The sequence below is a fragment of the Arachis ipaensis genome, chromosome B1, assembly GCF_059453495.1.
Source record: "Arachis ipaensis isolate K30076 ecotype BB chromosome B1, ASM5945349v1, whole genome shotgun sequence".
Classification (NCBI taxonomy): Eukaryota; Viridiplantae; Streptophyta; class Magnoliopsida; order Fabales; family Fabaceae; genus Arachis; species Arachis ipaensis.
In genome coordinates, this window is record NC_142436.1 from 33,395,276 (window position 1) to 33,402,445 (window position 7,170).

The following is a 7,170-nucleotide window of genomic DNA, read 5'->3' on the forward strand; positions in this document are numbered from 1 at the left end:
TCTCTTTTGTTCCCCTTTAGGATTCTTTTCTGTGTCACTAGGGAACACTGCAGTTGATTTGGGGGCCTGTTGAGATAGCTCTCCTACTTGAGACTCCATCCTCTTGAGTTTTTCACCATGGTTCCTTAAGGTAGCTCTCACATCATCCCTGAAGCTTTTCAATTCGGTTATGTCTTGACTCATGGTTGCCATCATTCCTTCTATCCGGTTTAATTGATCTTGAAATTGTTGGTTCGGATTAGGTTGGGTGGGTTGATTATTTTGGCCATGATATGGTGGTTGTGAGTAAGTGTTTTGTGTGGTTTGGTATGATCTTTGGTTGGAATTTTGGTATGTGGAATTGTTATGTTGGTTGTGGTTGTAAGGTTTGTGGTTTTGTGGTTGGGTTTGTTGGTTCCCCCACCCAAAGTTTGGGTGATTTTTCCATCCTGGGTTGTAAGTGTTGGAATGTGGATCATATGATTGCCTTTGTTGGTTTCCCACATAGTTGGCCTCTTCCCAATCACCTCCTTCAATGCTTACTTCCTCTTGATCTTGTGTGTGTATTGCAGCCACTTGCTTTGTTTCTAATTGCCTGGTAAGCTCTGCTAGTTGCTTGGCAAACACCTTGTTTTGGGCTAGAATTGTATCAACCTGGTTCAGCTCCATGACTCCCTTAGTGTTGTGCCTCTCTGATGCATAGTAGTACTCATTCTCAGCCACTGTCTCAATTACTTCAATGGCTTCTTCCACAGTCTTTTTCCTGTTCAATGAACCTCCTGATGAATGGTCTACAGCCTTCCTTGATTCATAAGAGAGTCCATCATAGAAAATATGCAATTGCACCCAATCATGGAACATGTCTGGTGGGCATTTCCTTGTCAAATCCTTGAATCTCTCCCATGCCTCGTAGAGAGTTTCGCCATCTTGTTGTCTAAAAGTTTGAACCTCAGATCGAAGCCTATTGACCTTTTGTGGGGGGTAGAAACTTGCTTTCCACCTCATCCCATGTTGTTAGACTCCCCCTTGGGAATGATTCCAGCCACTTAGCTGCTTTGTCCCTAAGTGAAAATGGGAACAAAAGCAGTTTATAGGCATCTTCCTGGACTCCATTGGACTTCACAGTGTCACAAATTCTCAGGAATTTTGTGAGATGTTGGTTGGGATCTTCATTAGCACTCCCACCAAATGAACAATGATTCTCCACAAGTGATATTAGCTGTGGTTTGAGCTCAAAATTGTTGGCCTGAATGGGTGGTTTCTGAATGCTGCTACCACAATTCCCAGAGGTTGGGTTTATGTATGAACTAAGAACCCTCCTCTCAGGAATGGCATTGTTTCCATCAGCTCTCTCATGGTTGTGAACTTCTCTATCCATGTTGAGATCTAGAGCTTCCTCAAAATTGTCCTCAGATTCTCCTTCAGATTCTTCTTCTCCCAGTACTCTCTTCCCTCTTGCTTCCCTTCTAAGTCTATGAAGGGTCCTCTCTGGTTCGGTATATGGAGGAGTTGATGTCTCTCCTCTCCTACCTGTCATACAAGAACACAGCACAGGCAACAACAAGTGAAATACTCTTGGTTAATGGAAGAGTATGGTTAGATCAATTGAGGAATTAATTCAAACAGTTAGTGAGTCAGTGAGTTAGTTGCTTGAATTTAAAGACATAAAGAAAGAAAGCATGTAATAGAGTGCAGAAATTAAAATTCAACAAGTAACTTGTACTGAATTAATCAAAACAAAAAAAAAAATGCTCAATCTAGTTAACTTCTAATTGGAGAATTGTCAATCGAAAACCAATCCCCGGCAACGGCGCCATAAACTTGATGCGCATAAACTAGTTATGCTACGATTTAGGAAATTGCACGATCGGCAAAATTCCTTCCGGCAAGTGCACCGGTTATCGTCAAGTAAAAACTCACAATAGAGTGAGGTCGAATCCCACAAGGATTGGTTGAGTGAGCAATTCGGATTAGAAGTGTGTTCTAGTTGAGCGGAATCAAGATTTAGATGAGAATTGCGGAATGTAAAATTGGCGGGAAAAGTAAATGACAAGAAATTGAAATGGCGGAATCTTAAATTGCATGAATTAAAGAGCAGAAGCTAAATTGCTGAAATTAAAAGGGAATGGGGGTGATTACAAGAATTGAGTTGCAGAATGTAAAGAGAAATTGGAAATCAGAAATGGGGAATTCATTGGGTGTTAGGAGATATTGAGATCTCCGAATCAAAACATGTATATCTCTTCCTCAACCAATGCGTTCATTGAATTTTGCTTGGCAATCTTATATGATTGGATCCCAATCCCTTGGCTCACCAATTCTCTCTAAAAACAAACAAATTCCCAATCCCTTGGTTTAAATGTTCATAAGAAGAGATGATGCTCGATCACTGATTATACCACACAGTTTCATGAATCACAATTTGGTAGGATTACATGTCACAATATCCATCCAAACCCCAATCCAATTCACTGTGAGAAAGCTTCTCTAGCATGAATCCTCCATTCCTTTCCCAAGGTTCCGAAGGATTCCAATTATGGGTAGTTTCTTTCCCAAGACAACTACCCAATGGAATTAGAACGAGAAGCTTTCTAACAAAATTCAAGAGAAAAGATTGAAGAAGAAGATAAACTATTATTGATTCATTGAATTACAATAGAGCTCCCTAACCCAATGAAAGGGGTTTAGTGAGTCATAGCTCTCAATTCAACTACAAAGATATGAAAACTAGCTCAAAATGAAAAGGTAAAAGTCTCTCTAACTTAAATTCTATCCTATTTATACACTTTCTATATTGAGCTTCTGTTGTGCTTCTTGGGCTTTGAGGCCTCTCCCTGCTTTTCTTTTGTCTTGGGTTTATGATCCATAATCTTGATGAGGCTGTTGATCCAAATTCTGTAATATTCATTGAGCCAACTTAGTGATAATCAAATAATGACACATGACTCAATAAATTGAGATTTCAAACTCATCAATCCTTCAGGCCCAATCCCATAAACCATGATATTCAATTGGGTTTCATACCAGAGTAAGTTTAAGTTAATGTTTGTGCTCAAAGACTAACTTAAACCGCAATATTTTTGGCCCAGAAACCTTTTCCAAGAGTGGCGTTTAAGTTGCAGTTTAAGCTTAAACTGCAGCTTAAACGCCAGACACGTCCAGTGAGGCCTTTTGTAGAAGCACGTTTAAGCTTCAGTTTAAGGTTAAACTGAAGCTTAAACGTGGAAATGGAAGAAGGCAGCCCTGGAGAGTCATGTAGTCGAACACGTTTAAGCTTCAGTTTAAGGTTAAACTGAAGCTTAAACGTGGATATAGGAAGGGCAGCCCTGGAGGTCGAACACGTTTAACCTCCAGTTTAAGGTTAAACTGGAGGTTAAACGTGGAAATGGAAGGAGGCATCCTGGAGGTCGAACACGTTTAACCTCCAGTTTAAGGTTAAACTGGAGGTTAAACGTGGAAGCTTAGAAGGGTAGCCCTGGAGGTGTCGAACACGTTTAAGCTCCAGTTTGAGGTCAAACTGGAGCTTAAACGTGGAAATGGAGAAAGCAACCCTGGAGGAAAGTTCTTGGTCGAACACGTTTAAGCTCCAGTTTGAGGTCAAACTGGAGCTTAAACGTGGAAATGGCTCCCTGGTGCACTTCCCATTTCTGGCGTTTAACCTCCAGTTTAAGGTTAAACTGGAGGTTAAACGTGGAACTCCTTCCTGAGTGGCATTATCATTCTGGCGTTTAACCTCCAGTTTGAGGTCAAACTGGAGGTTAAACGTGGAATGCTTCTTTGGTGAGACTTTTCATTCTGGCGTTTAACCTCCAGTTTAAGGTTAAACTGGAGGTTAAACTTCAATTCCAGCATTTCTTAGCCTTCATGATTCTGGCGTTTAAGCTCCAGTTTAGGCTTAAACTGGAACTTAAACTCCACATGTGATATTCAAGCTTCCTTTATTGATTTTGTTGCTTCCTTGCATAGCCTCTTCTTCCCTGAAATCATCCAAACAATTGCATCAAAGTCTTGCAAAAATTCATGAGAAATCTTCCATTCATAGCATTCAAGTAATATAACTAAAACTCATGGAATTTGCATCAAAATCATACTGTTTGGATGGTTCATTGCTTTGTTATTCATTTAACCATTCTTGGTTACTTAAAGCTCAAGAAAATGCATAAAACAACTAAAACTAACAGAAAAATGCTAGTGAAACTAGCCTAAGATGCCTTGGCATCACCTCATCAAGTTCTAAAAGGAGAAAGGGAAAGGAGCCTATTGAAGAAATTCCCTTTGATGATTGGAGGTTCAAGTCAGTATTCCATGAGATACAACTAGAGTGGATGAAACCTAAAGGAATATTGCCAGAGATACCATTCCAACTTCCTGAGGATGAGTGCCAAGCAATCAAAGAGAAGATTGAGAGAAGAAGATGGGAGCTCCTCACCACCCCAATCACAAGGATAAATACAAATCTTGTGAAGGAATTCTATGCCAACACTGTGAGGAAAAACACAAGCATTGACACCTCTTACAAAAGATATTTAAGAGGTGTAGAAGTTGATTTCAGTCCAAAGGCTATCATGAAGGTTCTTGGCCTTAGAACAGCACCTTTTGAAGAGGCTAGTTATCATGAAAAAGTAAGTGGCGACCCTGATTGTGAGCAGATTGTCAATGATATTTGTGTCATTGGGGCTGACTAGGTGAGGGATTCCAATGGAATGCTGATGCGCATAAACTTGTTATGCTACGATTTAGGAAATTGCACGATCGGCAAAATTCCTTCCGACAAGTGCACCGGTTATCGTCAAGTAAAAACTCACAATAGAGTGAAGTCGAATCCCACAAGGATTGGTTGAGTGAGCAATTCGGATTAGAAATGTGTTCTAGTTGAGCGGAATCAAGATTTAGATGAGAATTGCGGAATGTAAAATTGGCGGGAAGAGTAAATGACAAGAAATTGAAATGGCGGAATCTTAAATTGCATGAATTAAAGAGCAGAAGCTAAATTGCTGAAATTAAAAGGGAATGGGGGTGATTGCAAGAATTGAGTTGCAGAATGTAAAGAGAAATTGGAAATCAAAAATGGGGAATTCATTGGGTGTTAGGAGATATTGAGATCTCCGAATCAAAACATGTATATCTCTTCCTCAACCAATGCGTTCATTGAATTTTGCTTGGCAATCTTATATGATTGGATCCCAATCCCTTGGCTCACCAATTCTCTCTAAAAACAAACAAATTCCCAATCCCTTGGTTTAAATGTTCATAAGAAGAGATGATGCTCGATCACTGATTATACCACACAGTTTCATGAACCACAATTTGGTAGGATTACATGTCACAATATCCATCCAAACCCTAATCCAATTCACTGTGAGAAAGCTTCTCTAGCATGAATCCTCCATTCCTTTCCCAAGGTTCCGAAGGATTCCAATTATGGGTAGTTTCTTTCCCAAGACAACTACTCAATGGAATTAGAACGAGAAGCCTTCTAACAAAATTCAAGAGAAAAGGTTGAAGAAGAAGATAAACTATTATTGATTCATTGAATTACAATAGAGCTCCCTAACCCAATGAAAGGGGTTTAGTGAGTCATAGCTCTGAATTCAACTACAAAGATATGAAAACTAGCAAAATGGAAAGGTAAAAGTCCTCCCTAACTTAAATTCTATCCTATTTATACACTTTCTATATTGAGCTTCTGTTGTGCTTCTTGGGCTTTGAGGCCTCTCTCTGCTTTCCTTTTGTCTTGGGTTTATGATCCATAATCTTGATGAGGTTGTTGATCCAAATTCTGTAACATTCATTGAGCCAACTTAGTGATAATCAAATAATGACACATGACTCAATAAATTGAGATTTCAAACTCATCAATCCTTCAGGCCCAATCTCATAAACCATGATATTCACTTGGGTTTCATACCAGGGTAAGTTTAAGTTAATGTTTGTGCTCAAAGACTAACTTAAACCGCAATATTTTTGGCCCAGAAACCTTTTCCAAGAGTGGCGTTTAAGTTGCAGTTTAAGCTTAAACTGCAGCTTAAACGCCAGACACTTCCAGTGAGGCCTTTTGTAGAAGCACGTTTAAGCTTCAGTTTAAGGTTAAACTAAAGCTTAAACGTGGAAATGGAAGAAGGCAGCCCTGGAGAGTCATGTAGTCGAACACGTTTAAGCTTCAGTTTAAGGTTAAACTGAAGCTTAAACGTGGATATAGGAAGGGCAGCCCTGGAGGTCGAACACGTTTAACCTCCAGTTTAAGGTTAAACTGGAGGTTAAACGTGGAAATGGAAGGAGGCATCCTGGAGGTCGAACACGTTTAACCTCCAGTTTAAGGTTAAACTGGAGGTTAAACGTGGAAGCTTAGAATGGTAGCCCTGGAGGTGTCGAACACGTTTAAGCTCCAGTTTGAGGTCAAACTGGAGCTTAAACGTGGAAATGGAGAGAGCAACCCTGGAGGAGAAAGCTTGGTCGAACACGTTTAAGCTCCAGTTTAAGGTCAAACTGGAGCTTAAACGTGGAAATGGCTCCCTGGTGCACTTCCCATTTCTGGCGTTTAACCTCCAGTTTAAGGTTAAACTGGAGGTTAAACGTGGAACTCCTTCCTGAGTGGCATTATCATTCTGGCGTTTAACCTCCAGTTTAAGGTTAAACTGGAGGTTAAACTTCAATTCCAGCATTTCTTAGCCTTCCTGATTCTGGCGTTTAAGCTCCAGTTTAGGCTTAAACTGGAACTTAAACTCCACATGTGATATTCAAGCTTCCTTTATTGATTTTGTTGCTTCCTTGCTTAGCCTCTTCTTCCCTGAAATCATCCAAACAATTGCATCAAAGTCTTGCCAAATTTCATGAGAAATCTTCCATTCATAGCATTCAAGTAATATAACTAAAACTCATGGAATTTGCATCAAAATCATACTGTTTGGATGGTTCATTGCTTTGTTATTCATTTAACCATTCTTGGTTACTTAAAGCTCAAGAAAATGCATAAAACAACTAAAACTAACAGAAAAATGCTAGTGAAACTAGCCTAAGATGCCTTGGCATCACAACACCAAACTTAATACTTGCTTGTCCCTAAGCAAGTCCTGAGTTATTTGAGAAGAAAGTATGAGACAGAAAGCAATTACATTGGCTATATTAGCAAGCATTTGAAGTTCATCAGAAGGGTTTTATGCAGAAAGTTGCAGCATCACTTTTTCATACTTA

At 39.7% G+C, this 7,170-nt stretch overlaps 1 non-coding gene across 1 annotated transcript; it reads left to right on the forward strand.

The window, feature by feature from the left end:
* Positions 1 to 838: 838 nt before the first annotated feature.
* Positions 839 to 942, forward strand: LOC148576162 (small nucleolar RNA R71). Its single transcript, XR_015904120.1, has one exon. It is a non-coding gene; the product is annotated as a small nucleolar RNA R71 (small nucleolar RNA).
* The last annotated feature ends 6,228 nt before the right edge of the window (positions 943 to 7,170 follow it).